The sequence below is a fragment of the Myotis daubentonii genome, chromosome 3 (assembly GCF_963259705.1).
Source record: "Myotis daubentonii chromosome 3, mMyoDau2.1, whole genome shotgun sequence".
NCBI lineage: Eukaryota > Metazoa > Chordata > Mammalia > Chiroptera > Vespertilionidae > Myotis > Myotis daubentonii.
In genome coordinates, this window is record NC_081842.1 from 101,143,212 (window position 1) to 101,157,298 (window position 14,087).

At 37.8% G+C, this 14,087-nt stretch overlaps 1 non-coding gene across 1 annotated transcript; it reads right to left on the minus strand.

The window, feature by feature from the left end:
- Positions 1–8,908: 8,908 nt before the first annotated feature.
- LOC132232030 (U6 spliceosomal RNA) lies at positions 8,909–9,015 on the minus strand. The gene has a single exon (XR_009452194.1). It is a non-coding gene; the product is annotated as a U6 spliceosomal RNA (small nuclear RNA).
- Positions 9,016–14,087: the final 5,072 nt, after the last annotated feature.

Below are 14,087 nucleotides of genomic sequence, written 5' to 3' on the forward strand. Positions count from 1 at the left end.
AATGCTATTGGAAAGTAAAACTTTATACTTTAATACTTATGTATGTCTTACTATAACTGAATTTATGACCTCTTAAAATGAAGAAAGAGAGAGCATTTATGTGGGGAATATAAGCAAGAGGGTTAGGGATTCTTCTGGTTGGAAGGACAGTGAGCCTATAGCTTATTGCTACCATAACAGCATAGGCCAGCCCTGTTACTATCTTTACTCATGCAGCAGGAGAATATATTTTTTGAAATAGTATCTGCTGTATATTTTATTTCTTAATAACTATCATTTTCCAATCCCTCCACCATTTGAAGCTTGTGTATTCATTTCATTGGAGGAAAGGTGGATAGAGCCTAAAAAATATAAAGTGAGCTCCATTTTTTTAAACTAAGGTTTTGCCTGTACCCAAACTAAGGCTCACTTGCATGATCAAGAGCCAAGTCCTTGAGAGGAAATGAGATTTTCTGACCCAAACTATGGAGACTGACTATAGTGTAAATTATGATGGGGCAATGGGGGGGAAATCAGGACACGACATAGGGGAGTGCCCATGGTGACCAATGTAAGATATATATTGGGTGTAGCATTTTCAGGCAGAAAGAGGGCCCTTGAATGATGTTTTTTGTTATATGTGGCCCAGAAGTGGCATGAGTGAAATCTAAATGACAGAGTGTTTTTCAGGTAATCATCTGAAGAGTCTATTATCTCTACATTCACAATATTCAATTCTACCTACCTGGTCTGAGCCACTATCATCCTTGTCTAATTTATTGCAATGCTCCCTAAGATAACCTTCTATTAGTCCCCTCAAACTACACCCCTACCCTGTTAGTACACACCCCATGAAGAATATCACTGATCAGGCTTCTGTAAAGATAAGCCACATTAGGTTACTCATCTGCTCAAAACTCTCAAATGGTATCCTATTGAGCTCAGAGTCAAAGCAGAAGTCTTATATTTACTAATGTCTCACTAGTGACCTGTAAGAAGTCACTAAATATTTGTTGGACGAGTTAAGAAAAATAAATACATTTCTTCTCATTGGAAGTAAAAGCTAAGGACTTTTTGGTTGGCTATGAGTTTTAAAGTTCTTTTCCTCAAACCCCATTTAATCTCTAACCTCTCACTTTCTCCCTCCTTCTGGCTAGAGTATTTCACAAAGTTAGCAGGCACACTATTGCCTCAGGACTCTAAGTCTGTCCATTTCTTCTGCCTGAAATGTTTTTCCACAAGATACCTGTGTGACTCTACATGCTCTGCTAAAAGCTTTGTAAATCCTTCCCTGACCATCTTATTTAAAATTATAATATTTACACATCCCTCTGTTCAGCTATATATTCTACATCCTATTTAAAATTATAAAATGTACTCAGCTGGTGTGGCTCAGTTGTTGAATGTCAACCCATGAACCAGGAGATCATGGTTTGATTCCCAGTCAGGGCACATGCTCACATTACAGTTGGCTCAATCCCAAGCAGGGGGCATGCAGGAGGCAGCCGATCAATGATTCTCTGTCATCACTGATGTTTCTATCTCTCTCTCCCTCTCCCTTCCTCTCTGTAAAAATATGAATAAAAACATATTTTTAAAAAGTATATAATATGCTATAGATTTTAACTTTTTAATAATTTACACCCCCCCCACACACACAGAGAGAGAACATAAGTGTAGGATAGTGCTTATTTTCATCTCATTTATTCACTCCTTTTCTCCTAACCGAAACAGTGTTACTTGGTCTATCATAGGCATTCAAAAAGCATGCATGGATATGATAAGTGAATCAGTTAATGATAGGAAGAAGGTCTGGTTTGGTTCACCAAAGAGCAAAGAATGGAAAAGAATATTAGGAACTCTGTAAGATAAAATAAAAATAAATGCACTTAGATGTTACTCCTAAAGTTGCTACTAATGAACTATATCATCTTTAAATACTTTTTGTACATAGTTTTTTAAAAGCAATTTCAATGTTTCATCTATAAGAACAGTTGAGTAATATTTATAATAATAAAAGTGTAATATGCTAATTAGACCGGATGTCATTCTGGACCACTTTCCAGATGAAGCCAGGGCTGCGAGGGCCGAACCCCTTGCACAAATTTTGTGCATTGGGCCTCTAAGTGTAATATAAGATCTTTCACATTTCTGATTTTTTTTTAATGGCAGATTTTATACTCCATTCTCTGGTCCCATTTCAGAAAATAGAAATTTATAACTATGTGCTTATGTATCTGTATTAGTCTGGCTTTTGTCAGGATTACATGAAATACAGCATTTTTAAAAAGTTCCCTCCCCAGTATAAACATAGCATTTTTTACATTTTCCCCCTAACATAAACAATTACTAAAGAAACATTTATAAATTTTGATGTTAGGTTTTCCAAACTAATGATGATATGAAAGAGAAAAATACAACTCCACACACATACACAGCTGAAATTTATCAGAAAAAAATATAAGCCAATCTCCTATTCCAGGCACCCTGCCCAGCTGGTCTAAGAACATGCAACACCATGGCTTCTGAATTTTAGTTTACAAGAAACACGTATGTTACTTTTATAGGTCTGGATCATTATAAAATCACAGATTGCAAGGTTTGTCGCCTCAGAAACTAATCAAAAGGTGACACATTCTGTTAACTTCTATTATGCATTCATACTATCATCTTCAATCCAATGTCATAAACAATTCATGTAGGACATTAATCATGCAAGACCACTAAATTGTTCTCATTTCAATGATAATTGTTTACTCTTATAAATGGTTTGAGTTCCAACAATCCCACTGAATAAAATATATCTCCCACTCACTCTGCAATGGGAAAGAAAATTAACCTATGAAATAACAAACTGAATGTGTAATGTGACTTGTAGAAAAACTAAAATTTAGTAGAGTTCTTCGCTGTTTAATGACAAAGACCAATGGCACAATGGATATTTCTGTAGGCTCTACTAAAAAAAACCTTGAGAAAAAAAATGAAACCAAACTATAGCAAAACCATGTATAATCAGCAAATATCTATAAACAAACCCTCTTTAATAGCTACATGAGACGGTTGACTCTGAAATCAGCTAAAGTATCTTGTAAATGAAACTCAATACACCTTGCTAGTCAACAAAGCTAAATCTAATAAGAGTGTCAATCATTAGCCAGGAACAAAAGAAAAGGAAATCTAAAGGTAAATTAATTCAGTAATGTCTGGTGAAATGGCATGAGAACTGCCAGTCTTATGATCTGACTTCTAATCCTAAATTCACTAATGCTTCCATAACCTTGAGATTGACACTTAAACTCCTGTCTCAGTGTCTTTCATGTAAAATGAGAAGGCAGGATTCCACAATTTTGTAGGTTTGTCCTAGCACCAACATTTTATGAGTCTATAAAGAAAGCTAATTAAAAACTCTGATTAAAAATGATTTGTCTCCAATTTTTTTACTTCCCCACTGCCTACTGAACAGAACAAGAAAGGGATCAATTTGAGACAGCCCTTTCAGCCTAAAGGTGCCACAACTAATGCACTGTCTATCCCTGCTTTCTAAATGGAACCTTTCTGTATACATATTTAAAGTGTCTACTTTATGAGCATAATAAATAGCAATTGCCCTTTAATGGCAACTTTAGCTGTGACCATTATGGCACAATTTAAGTGCTTAAAAACACTAATGGGAGTGATCCAATGTTAATTATAGTAAGGATATGAAAGCTGTTCACAAGAACTCCTTCAAAATTAAGTAAAACCCTGGCTAATTCTAATTACAGTCTGTCTGGAAATGATAAGAGAAATTAAACACCCCCTTTGCGCCGCTTCCCTAATATAACATCACTATTTGCCCACATGGGTTGAGCAAACATTGTGACACAGAAAAGTGGGATTCTGAAATAAAAGATTTTTTTCATTTTAAAAGAGAAAAGAAAAATGATGAATTATTTACATAGTAAATGCATATTAAAACAGTGCTAACTTCTTGTCTCTAAGCCTAAGGTAACCCATTTTTTAAAGGGCTTATTCGTTAAATTTTCAGACACAAATTTCAGACACCTCCAGTGTCTTTTTAGACTTATTTTATGAATCATTTAGAATAAATAAATGTTAAAAATAAAACCATGAAAACTCTCATTCACCTTAAAATCATGGATTTAAAAAAAAATTAAAGGCCATATCAAATATTTTTGTTTCTTTCAGAAATATCTATTCCTGACTCTCATCTTTTTCCTTCACTCATTTCTTAAATGCCTTCTATCTGCTAGTACTGGGTGTTAAAATAAAATGGTTAATCTTACTGCCTTTAAGGAGTTTATAGTCTAGCAGAGACAGACTTGTAAAAACAAAATAACAGTTCATGATTACACCTTGGCATCTGTTATGAGAGAAATATGTTTTTCTCTCTGCCTTCCAGCTCATTTTTCCCTTTTTCCTTCAAATTCTGCTGCTTTTCTCATTATAAATTGGTTTACATGGATACCTGGCTGAACTAAACTGGAATAGTAGAAATTAAGTGATTGACTTATCCAATTTTAATAATTTGTTAGAAATAAGAAGGTCATAGGATTGCATGAAAACCATCAGCTAGACAGCCTGGCAATTTCAAAGTGCTACATTTTGAAAAGTGAGGCAAATGACATCTCATCAATAATGAAAATAATTGGGTGACAGTGTTCAATTTTCAATATGCACATTGTTTTAACATATCATAAACTAAGTAAAACATTAGGAGGACAAGAGAAATCCACTTGTTTTTAAATTAACTAGAGGCCTGGTGCATGAAATATTGTGCACTGGGGGGAGTCCCTCAGCCAGGCTTATGCCCTCTTGCAGTCCAGCACCACTCGCTCCTTACCACCTGCCTGCAGCGGAGGCAGGAGAGGCTCCCGCCATAGCCATGGCACTCACCAGCTGTGAGCCCGACTTCTGTTTGAGTGGTGCTCCCACTGTGGGAGCGCACTGATCACCAGGGGGCAGCTCCTGTGTTGAGCGTCTGCCTCCTGGTGATCAGTGTGCGTCATAGTGGCTGGTCCTTCCACCATTCAGTCGATATGTATATTAGGGTTTTATTATATAGGATAACAGTCCTAAATAGATTGAAATAATTTAATTGCGCTGAAAAGTGTCCCATAATCTCTAAATTATAGGTATTTGTACGTTAACCCAGATAGTTATGGCAAATACCTGGATACTTTACAAATCACCTGCAATCATGTATTATCTATCACAGACTTTATAATCTGTATATATATCTAGTTTCAAGTGACCCATAGGGCACATGTCAAATGCCTGCCTTGGAAAGTTATCTGTCATTTCAGCAACATCAGTTTTACAGCAGTAGGGTAGTTTCCATGATATTTAATCCGTGTTCCCTTGAAAAAATAATTGTATCACTGTTCCTAAGTATATGTTTTCAAATGCAGGTCACTTTGCACCTTATGTTTTTTAAATATATGCAGATCCCCATTGTCTCCTGTGGCCACGTCAAACTCAACACTAAGAGGGTTTATACATGAATCCAAAGGTTCCATTGGCATTCCTTGTAATAAATTTCTGAAATTTCTTCGTGTTTTTTATATTTTAAAAACTAAATTCTATTAGCAAGACTTTTTAAACCTGGGCATGGTTTTTATATTTTCTTCAGATTTTTCTAAGATTTTCTTTTGCCAGGTGAACACACATACACACACACACACACACACACACAAACACACACACACACACACACACACCATATTCACTAAAAATGTTCTCCCCATTTTCATTCATAGGCTTGCAGTCAGTGTTTTCCAGATTTTCCTTTACTGGTAAACAACACTGCATCTGATTCTATTTCTTTGCTATTTGCCTATTTTTCCCCATACTAAATGTCATCATTGTAATCACCCATCATATACTAGTATTTTTAGCCTCTTTACTGATAACCATAGCATTTTCTACTCAGCATTGCCATCATTTCTTATTAAGGTTATTTATTCCTTTATCAGATGGTTACTATATAGAAACATTCTTCCTTTCACCAGAAAAATAGATTTAGAAATAAACAACCTAGAGAAAGCATCAAGGTCAGAAAAACAGGTAAGATGATGAGAGAATGTGGAAAACACAGGAATGGATAATGTGCTGGAGAGTGGAAAATGATGGAAATGGAGCTCTATAGAGGAGAGGCAATGGCTAGACCACAGAAGCCTGAGATGCACCCGTAGAGAGGACAGGTGGCTGACACAAACTCTCTGTGTGACTTCAGGCAAGCCACTGAATTTCTCTAGTATTGTTTCTTCATGTCTAAAACAACGAGTTCAGTACCCTTGGGGGATATTCCCAGAAGGAACAACAGGAAAAGGCAGACAATTTAGGGAGAGCTCAACTATCAAAAGATTGGGAAAAAGAGAAAAAAAAATGGGGAAAAAAGTGAGAAAATAATTTAAACACTGGCTTTAAGAAATTGATAGGTATCACCATTATGAAACACAGAGGAAAGGCAGGGATGGGGAGATGGGTAGGAAGAGGTCAACCAAAGAACTTGTATGCATATATGAATAACCCATGGACACAGACCATAAGGTGGTGAAGTCCTGGGGGAGCGGGCAGGCTAGAAGGGGTCAATGGGGGACAAGGGAGACATATGTAATACCTTCAACAATAAAGATTAAAAAAAAATTAATCAAATCAAGCAAAAAAAAAAGGAATTGGTAATCATCCAGAATCACCTATAGAAATAAAATAATTAAGTATTCAGTTTTCTCCTTTAGAGAGGTATCTCACATACACACACACACACACACACACACACACACACACACACCAGGATGCAATTATGGTAGAATATAGTGTATTATCTACTGGAGTTATGTAGAGGCTAAAAAAATTTTGGGTGCTTGAAATTGGTCCTTTATAAAATAGAGAGAGACTATATTATTACATTAGTAATACTAGCTGTAGGCTAGATCCAGAATAAGAGAGAGAGAAAGAGAAAGAGAAAGGCAGAGAGAAAGAGAGAGAGTGGAGGGAGAGTGAGAAAGATAGAAAAAAAGAGATAAAGGTAGAGGATAAATTGATAATTACATAAGAGAAATGAAGATGGAGACACAAACTCTAGGAATTGGCCCCTTAGTTTTACTTCTGTCATCTGAGAGAGAAAAGTAATGGGGATCTGACCTCTAGCTTTCTTTGGAAATTATTTAATTTAGCTTGTATCAGAATAAAAAGAGGAGACAGACATTAATAGCAAGAGAAAGACATCACTGGGCAACCAATTATTGCAATTCACTAGCTTTACATCTATACTAATAAAAGGTTAATATGCTAATTAGACCAGGAGACCTTCTGGGAGACCTTCTGGACATTCTTCCAGACAAAACCATGGTGGTGGGGCTGAGGCAGAGGTGGTTAGGGGAGATCAGGCCAGCAGGGGAGGGCAATTGGGGGTGATCAGGCTGGCAGGGCAGGCAGTGGGGATGAGCAGGCCAGCAAGGGTAGGCAGTTAGGGGTGATCAGGCTGCCAGGGGGGCGGGGTGCCATTGGGGTTGATCAGGCTGGCAAGCAGAGTGGTTAGGGTCAATCAGGCTGGCAGGCAGGTGAGTGGTTAGGAGCCAGCGGTCCTGGATTACAAGAGGGATGTCCGACTGCCAGTTTAGGCCTCATCCCACATTGGGCCTAAACTGGCAGTCGGACATCCCCCTAGGGGCCCCAGATTGGAGAGGGTGCAGGCCGGGCTCAGGGACACCCCCCCCCCAATGCGTGAATTTTGTCCACTGAGCCACTAGTATATTAATAATTAGTAAAGTGAATGTAGCATAGGTAAATTAATTGCCCCAGCTAAATGGCGATAGGGCACTCGCTACAATCTTCGTTCAATATACCACAAAAGTAAATCATCTGTTGAAACATATAGTTCTTTAGGGTTATTGGTATCCTGGTGACTTTTTGCTTGTTACTTCTGCACTTGAAAAGACTGTATAACTCTCCATATTTTTAGATTTCTTTTATGGACAAGGAAAGAGCTTATCTGATTATATTTTTAAACTTGAAATTTCACTTTCCAAAATAAATTTAATTTTTAAAACTATTGCCTTGATTCTGCCTTCTGATCCATATTTCACTAAATAGAAAGAGAGCAATAGACTCATGGACCACCAGCTGGAGTAGAAAATAAGCAGTGGTGTGAATAATCCCCAAACGTTGTGTAATTATAAGAAAAATTCCATTTGTCTCCTGAATACACACAATGAGTTTGAGAGAATAGATTTACTAATCTGATTACTTTCTGTTGTAACTGAGCCAATACTGAAATGACTTTACACACCCAGGGTACACACCAACTGTTGGAGGTAAGGAGGGACCTATAACCATACTGGATACTGAGGGAAAACATTTTTAATATGCAATACACAGGGTAAAATGCCATCCTTAGAGCTGTGTCTGAATTATGACAAAACTGGTCAATTTCTGTAGTTCGTATGAGAAATTAAACAAAATTCTTTAAAAGGAAAATCAAGTTGGAACTTTTTATCGGTACATACTAAATTGATCACTTCAGTCAAAATACCTAACTTCAAATGCAGATATAGTGAAAGTAAAAATTATAGTACCAAGTGGCTTATAAGAATTGATCATTTTTCCTACTTTATAAATAAAGAATTAAAAACGACGTGTGCCATATTTGTAATAACTCTATATAAAGTGATGATTATATAGAAAGACTGGATATTTTTAAAGTTCACTATCAAAGAGGAAATGCAGACAAAGAAGAAAAGGGAAAAATATAAATTAAGCTTCCATCTCTCTAGCATTTATTGTGTATAGAGCATAGTGATTGTCTATAGGCAGTTTACTAAAACACTCAAAACAATTCCCAAATATGTAGGTATATTATTGCTGTGTTCCCAAAAAGGAAATGAAGGCTGGCAGAGTTTGATAAATTTATCTTTTTTTTTTCCTTTAAAATATGGAACGCTTCACGAGTTTGCGTGTCATCCTTGCGCAGGAGCCATGCTATTCTTCTCTGTATCGTTACAATTTTAGTATATGTGTTACCGAAGCGAGCACTTGAGAAATTTATCTTAAACAGGATAATGAGTTGGTAAGTGAAAGTTTTCAAATTTGGACTAGGATATGTCTGTTTGCAAACCTGGCTTTCCCCATTTGTGTCCCCTTAAAATCAGAAGACAAAAGGAAAAGACAGAATGCAATGTTTTGTCTAGTATAGTGGGAATCACTCATCCAAGGCGATAGACCCGTCCAAACCTGAAAGTCACATTCTGAACCCCAAAGCCAAAAATAAAAAAGACCTTTATTTTAAATTTAATAGGATTCATTTATTTATTTTAAAAGATGTGGGCTGCTAGCATTCTGTAATGTAGAATTTTCTTAGCATTGTTTGATTTATGTCAGCTTTACTTAAAAAAGCAGGTGTTGAAGAGGATTGAAGTCACCAAGGTCCAATTGGGCCTTGACTAACACTAGAGCAAGTTATCTTTCTGGACCTGGGTTTCCTGCAGGACAATGTGATGTTGAACTCAATGACTTTCAAGATTCTTTTCAGTGATAAAACTCGGTTAACATAAGCACCCTAATTCTCAATTCAAACTTTTTTGTATTACCCCAATCTATTTCTTATATTACCATAAATCCTTCAGACCTGCTGCTGATCAGTGATTCAGTTCATCATGACCCGATCAGAACAAACATATAATGAGACAAAGAAGCAATTATGTTCAGTTTCCCTGTTGTCACCTGACATGGAAAGGGGCTAAAGATATATTTATATTGTGATTCCAAGGGGTAAAGGAACCCTATTTGAATCAATCCTCTGAGTCTGTTCTTATGCTTTTGGGCTGACCTACTTATTTGAGGGATATAAGTTTCTTTATTTTTCCCTCCTCCATTCAAATTGTATTGATCCTGTCAAGTGCATCAATGTATCAGAACCCTATGAAAATGGAAGGATTGATCCAGGTCAAAGGTATTAAACCACAAGGAGAAAAAAGAGTCTTGAATGGAAACACATATTTACAACTTGCTTCCTTTACATTGTTTCTCTCTCTATTTTTGTTTCTGTCCTATAATTTTCTAATAAGTGAATTAAATCCATATTTGCCATTATGGCATTTACTAATATCATAACATGCAGCTTCCCTGGTACAAAAAAGTGGAAAAAAAAAGAGTAAAATCTGGGACATTTGCCATTTTCATAGAGGCTACAGTGGTGGTTGTTTCTTTTGAGATGTCAAGTTGTTTTATTATATTTATTCCCTGACTGTATTGTATTTATCCATATTTAATTTAACATCTTATTTTGCTTTGTGGTTGCAGCCAGGGAATTTGAGAATGTTTGGCATCCTACATTTAATTTATTCCTAAAATAATCAGATCATAATTTATACCTGTGCAAAATGTCTTTAATGTAGATCAGGGTCAGCAAACTTTTTATATAAAGTGCCAGTAGTAACTATTGTCATCTTTATGGATGACATACAGTCTCTGCTTCAATTATTTAAGTCAGCTGTTATAGTGTACAAGCAGCCATCCTATCTAATAATAGACAAACATGGTAATTGACCGTACCTTTGCTACACCTCCCATTGGCTAATCAGCATGATATGCAAATTAACCACCAAAAAAGATGGTGGCTAATTTGCATACGGCAGGCAAATCCCGCTGCGCCACCCTGCCTAGGTCTGGCGGCAGCGCGATCCCTAGCTGCTGGCTGCCCCCGCGTGAGATCCTGGCCTGCCATGTGTAGGGCAGGGCGGGCATCAGCGAGATCCCCAGCCGCTGCCCGCCCCAGCCCAGGATCTGGACCTGTCATGTTTGGGGCAGGGCGGGTGGCAGCACTATCTGAGCAGCCGCCCAACCCAGCTCAGGATCTGGGCCTGCCATCTGCAACCGGGGGAGATGGGGCAGACACCATGGGATCGGGAGTGCCATCTGCCACCAGGGGAGCGGGCCTAAGCCAGCAGGTGGTTATCTCTTGAGGGGTCCCAGACTGTGAGAGGGCACAGGTTGGGCTGAGGGACCCCCCCCACCAGTGCACAAATTTTTGTGCACCGGGCTTCTAGTCTATGATAATAAAAGCATAATATGCAAATCAACTGAATGGCTGAATAGCAGAACGACCATCTGGATAACCACGCTATGACACCCACTGGCACCAGGCCAGCCAAAGCAGGTGCAATGCAATTGGTCGGGGGCTCTGTCATCACTCCATGATCACCCCGCAGAGGGAGGCCCAGGCCACGGGCCAGCAGGGTGATCAATGGAAGAGCTCCACAATTGTCACAAAGAGGGAGTCCCAGGCCACCGACCGGCAGGCTGTAGCAGGTGGTCAAGGCCTTGCTCTGTGTGGGTGATCCATGGTGGAGCCCCAGCTGGGTGGGAGGGGCTTCCCTCTGTGGGGCAATTGATTGTGGGGCTCCCAGGCTGTGAGAGGTCACAGCCAGGCTGAGGGCCCCGCCCCACGAGTGCACAGATTTTGTCCACCGAACCTCTAGTAGATATATAAACAAGGATTGTGGCTATGTTCCAGTAAGACTTCATTTACCAAAACCATGGCACAGGTAAGATTTAGCAATGGGTTGTAGTGTGATGACCTTGATTTAGATCCTTTGATTTCTGGCCATACATTTAACTCATGTTTTCAAGCATCAAACTAACGTTATATGTTGAACATAAATACATATGCAATATGGTTTTGGAAACCTATTACTTCTGTCTGGGTTGTTCTTTTCTTGATTTACAGTGGAATCCTACTCAACTTTCTGAGTCCAGATCAAATTTCATCTCTAGGGAGCTTTCCCAATCCCTTCTCACGTCCACCCTTAATTTACAACTCAGTTATTCCTTCTTTGTAGAGCTGTAACTTCTCACATATATTTAACATTGTGCAATATGACAATTTTATGTGTTTGTTCTTCATTAAATTGTAAGTTTTTAAGAGAAGGATAAACTGTTATTCCTCTTTGATCCCTATGAACAAGGACAAGGATCGACTTTAGCTTGTAATTAAAAATTCAATAAGTGCTTATTCAACAATATGCACTAGGGAAATTAAGTTCATTATTTTTTTTTTTACTTTATAAGACAATTGATCTTTTTGAATTTCAGAAAACATGATAACGTATTATGTTTGTTTAATTTAAAAAACATAATATTTAGCTAAGAGGTGGATTGATGACATTACCATAGAATATGCAGGGTGTCTCCCACAAAAAAAATTGCATACATACTTTAACATCTGATAGCTCAATTTTGAAAATGAAATATATTTTAATAAACACTGCCTTTATAATTATTCAAAGTATGTAAACATTTTTTGGGACACCCTATATTTGCTTTTTTTTTTAACAAATATGAAATCTGAAGATGTCAAACCATCATACAACCTTAAATAAAACACTACTTCACCATTCCCTTTACAGCTAGGTTTTGCCAGGTGGCTAATTTCTAGGCAATAACAGGGTGGGTGGGTGGGAGGAGATCAACCAAAGAATATGTATGCATATATGCATAATCCACAGACACAGTTAATGGCTGGGGCAGGGGGCAGAGGCAGGCTAGGAAGGGTCAATGGTGGAAAAAAGGGGACATATGTAATACTTTCAACAGCAAATATTTAAGAAAAAAGTTTTTTAAATAATATATAAATGAAAAAGGTTGTGTGGAACTTCCAGGAAGGCTTCTTTAAGAGACTTAACCCAGGTGAAAGGAGCATCCCTCTTCCCTTTCCTATCTTCCTTTTTCATTTTTTCTGGAATGTGAAAGTCATGAGTCAGTCCCAAGTGGACATCTTGGAGCAGAAATACAGACTAAACCTGGGTTCATGTTGGAACTTCTGTGCCCCTTGTGGACTGCCTTCTCCAAAATTCTTTTATGCAACATTGTTGTTTCTGGTTTCTATTGCAGAAACCTGTTTGTTAATATATAACTAATACAGTGCTATATATTCCATTTAACATTAAGTAATTTCTCTGTATTCTAAACCTTGTGCCAATGTATCTTTGCCAATATAGAAATAAATTAAAACCCCTTGAGTGATAAAAATATAAGAAAAATGAGAAAGAAGATAAACATCAGAAAAGATAAACATCAGGCCTTTCCAAAACATGTCAGTAATTATTTATAAAATACTAGAAGCCTGTTGCACAAAAAGATTCGTGCAATTGGCCTTCCCTTCCCCTGGCTGCTGGCACCGGTTTTCCTCCGGCACCCAGGACCCAGGCCTTTGCTCCGACCGGAGCCACCTTCAGTCTTTGCTGCTCAGGCTAGAGCCGCCTTCAGTATTCACTCTGCCACTTCGCGCCTATGTATGCAAATTAACCACTATCTTTGTCAGTGGTTAATTTGCATATCTTGCCGATTAGCCAATGGGAGGCGTTGCAAAGGTACGGTCAATTACCATGTGTGTCTATTATTAGCTAGGATAATATTTAGGATTATTTTCATCTAAAATGAGATGCAAACTGTGAACATGATTCTTTCCTATCTCTCTCATAAAATTACTTCTCATTTCAGGCAAACATTTAGGATATTTGCAATGGTAGGAGAAGAAAATACCTGTACATATCGTTGTAAGCCATTTAAGCATCAGTCTGTTTTGATTATTGGGTCTGGATATTAGCACTATATGTGATTGATAATTTAGCAAGATTTGTGTTCCAATCTATTTTTCAGAAGGTTGACCATGGTGAGGAATAAAGGGTTCCTACTTTGGAGAGCATTAGGTAAATGACAGCACGTACAGAGCCCACCTGGCTTTGCATCCTGGATGTGTTGCTCCCCACCTGTGTGCACTTCAGCAAGTTATGGAAGTTCCTAGTGGCTTCAGTTTTCCTCTCTATAACACAGTGATAACAACATTAGCCCCGTTGGGTTTTGTGATGATAAAATGGATTAATATATGTAAAATACTTAGGAATAGTAAACACTTTTACTTTTGGCTAGTTTTTTTATTCTTTACCACCAATTTTACTTTAGCAGTGACCCATAATCTGCCACTTGCCATCTATGTGACCCAGAAGGAGACACTTCACTTCTCTGAAACCTTAAGTTTTTGTCTCTAAGATGAAGAAATACCAACCTATTGATGCTATTTTAGAGATTAATTAGGATATATCGAAAGC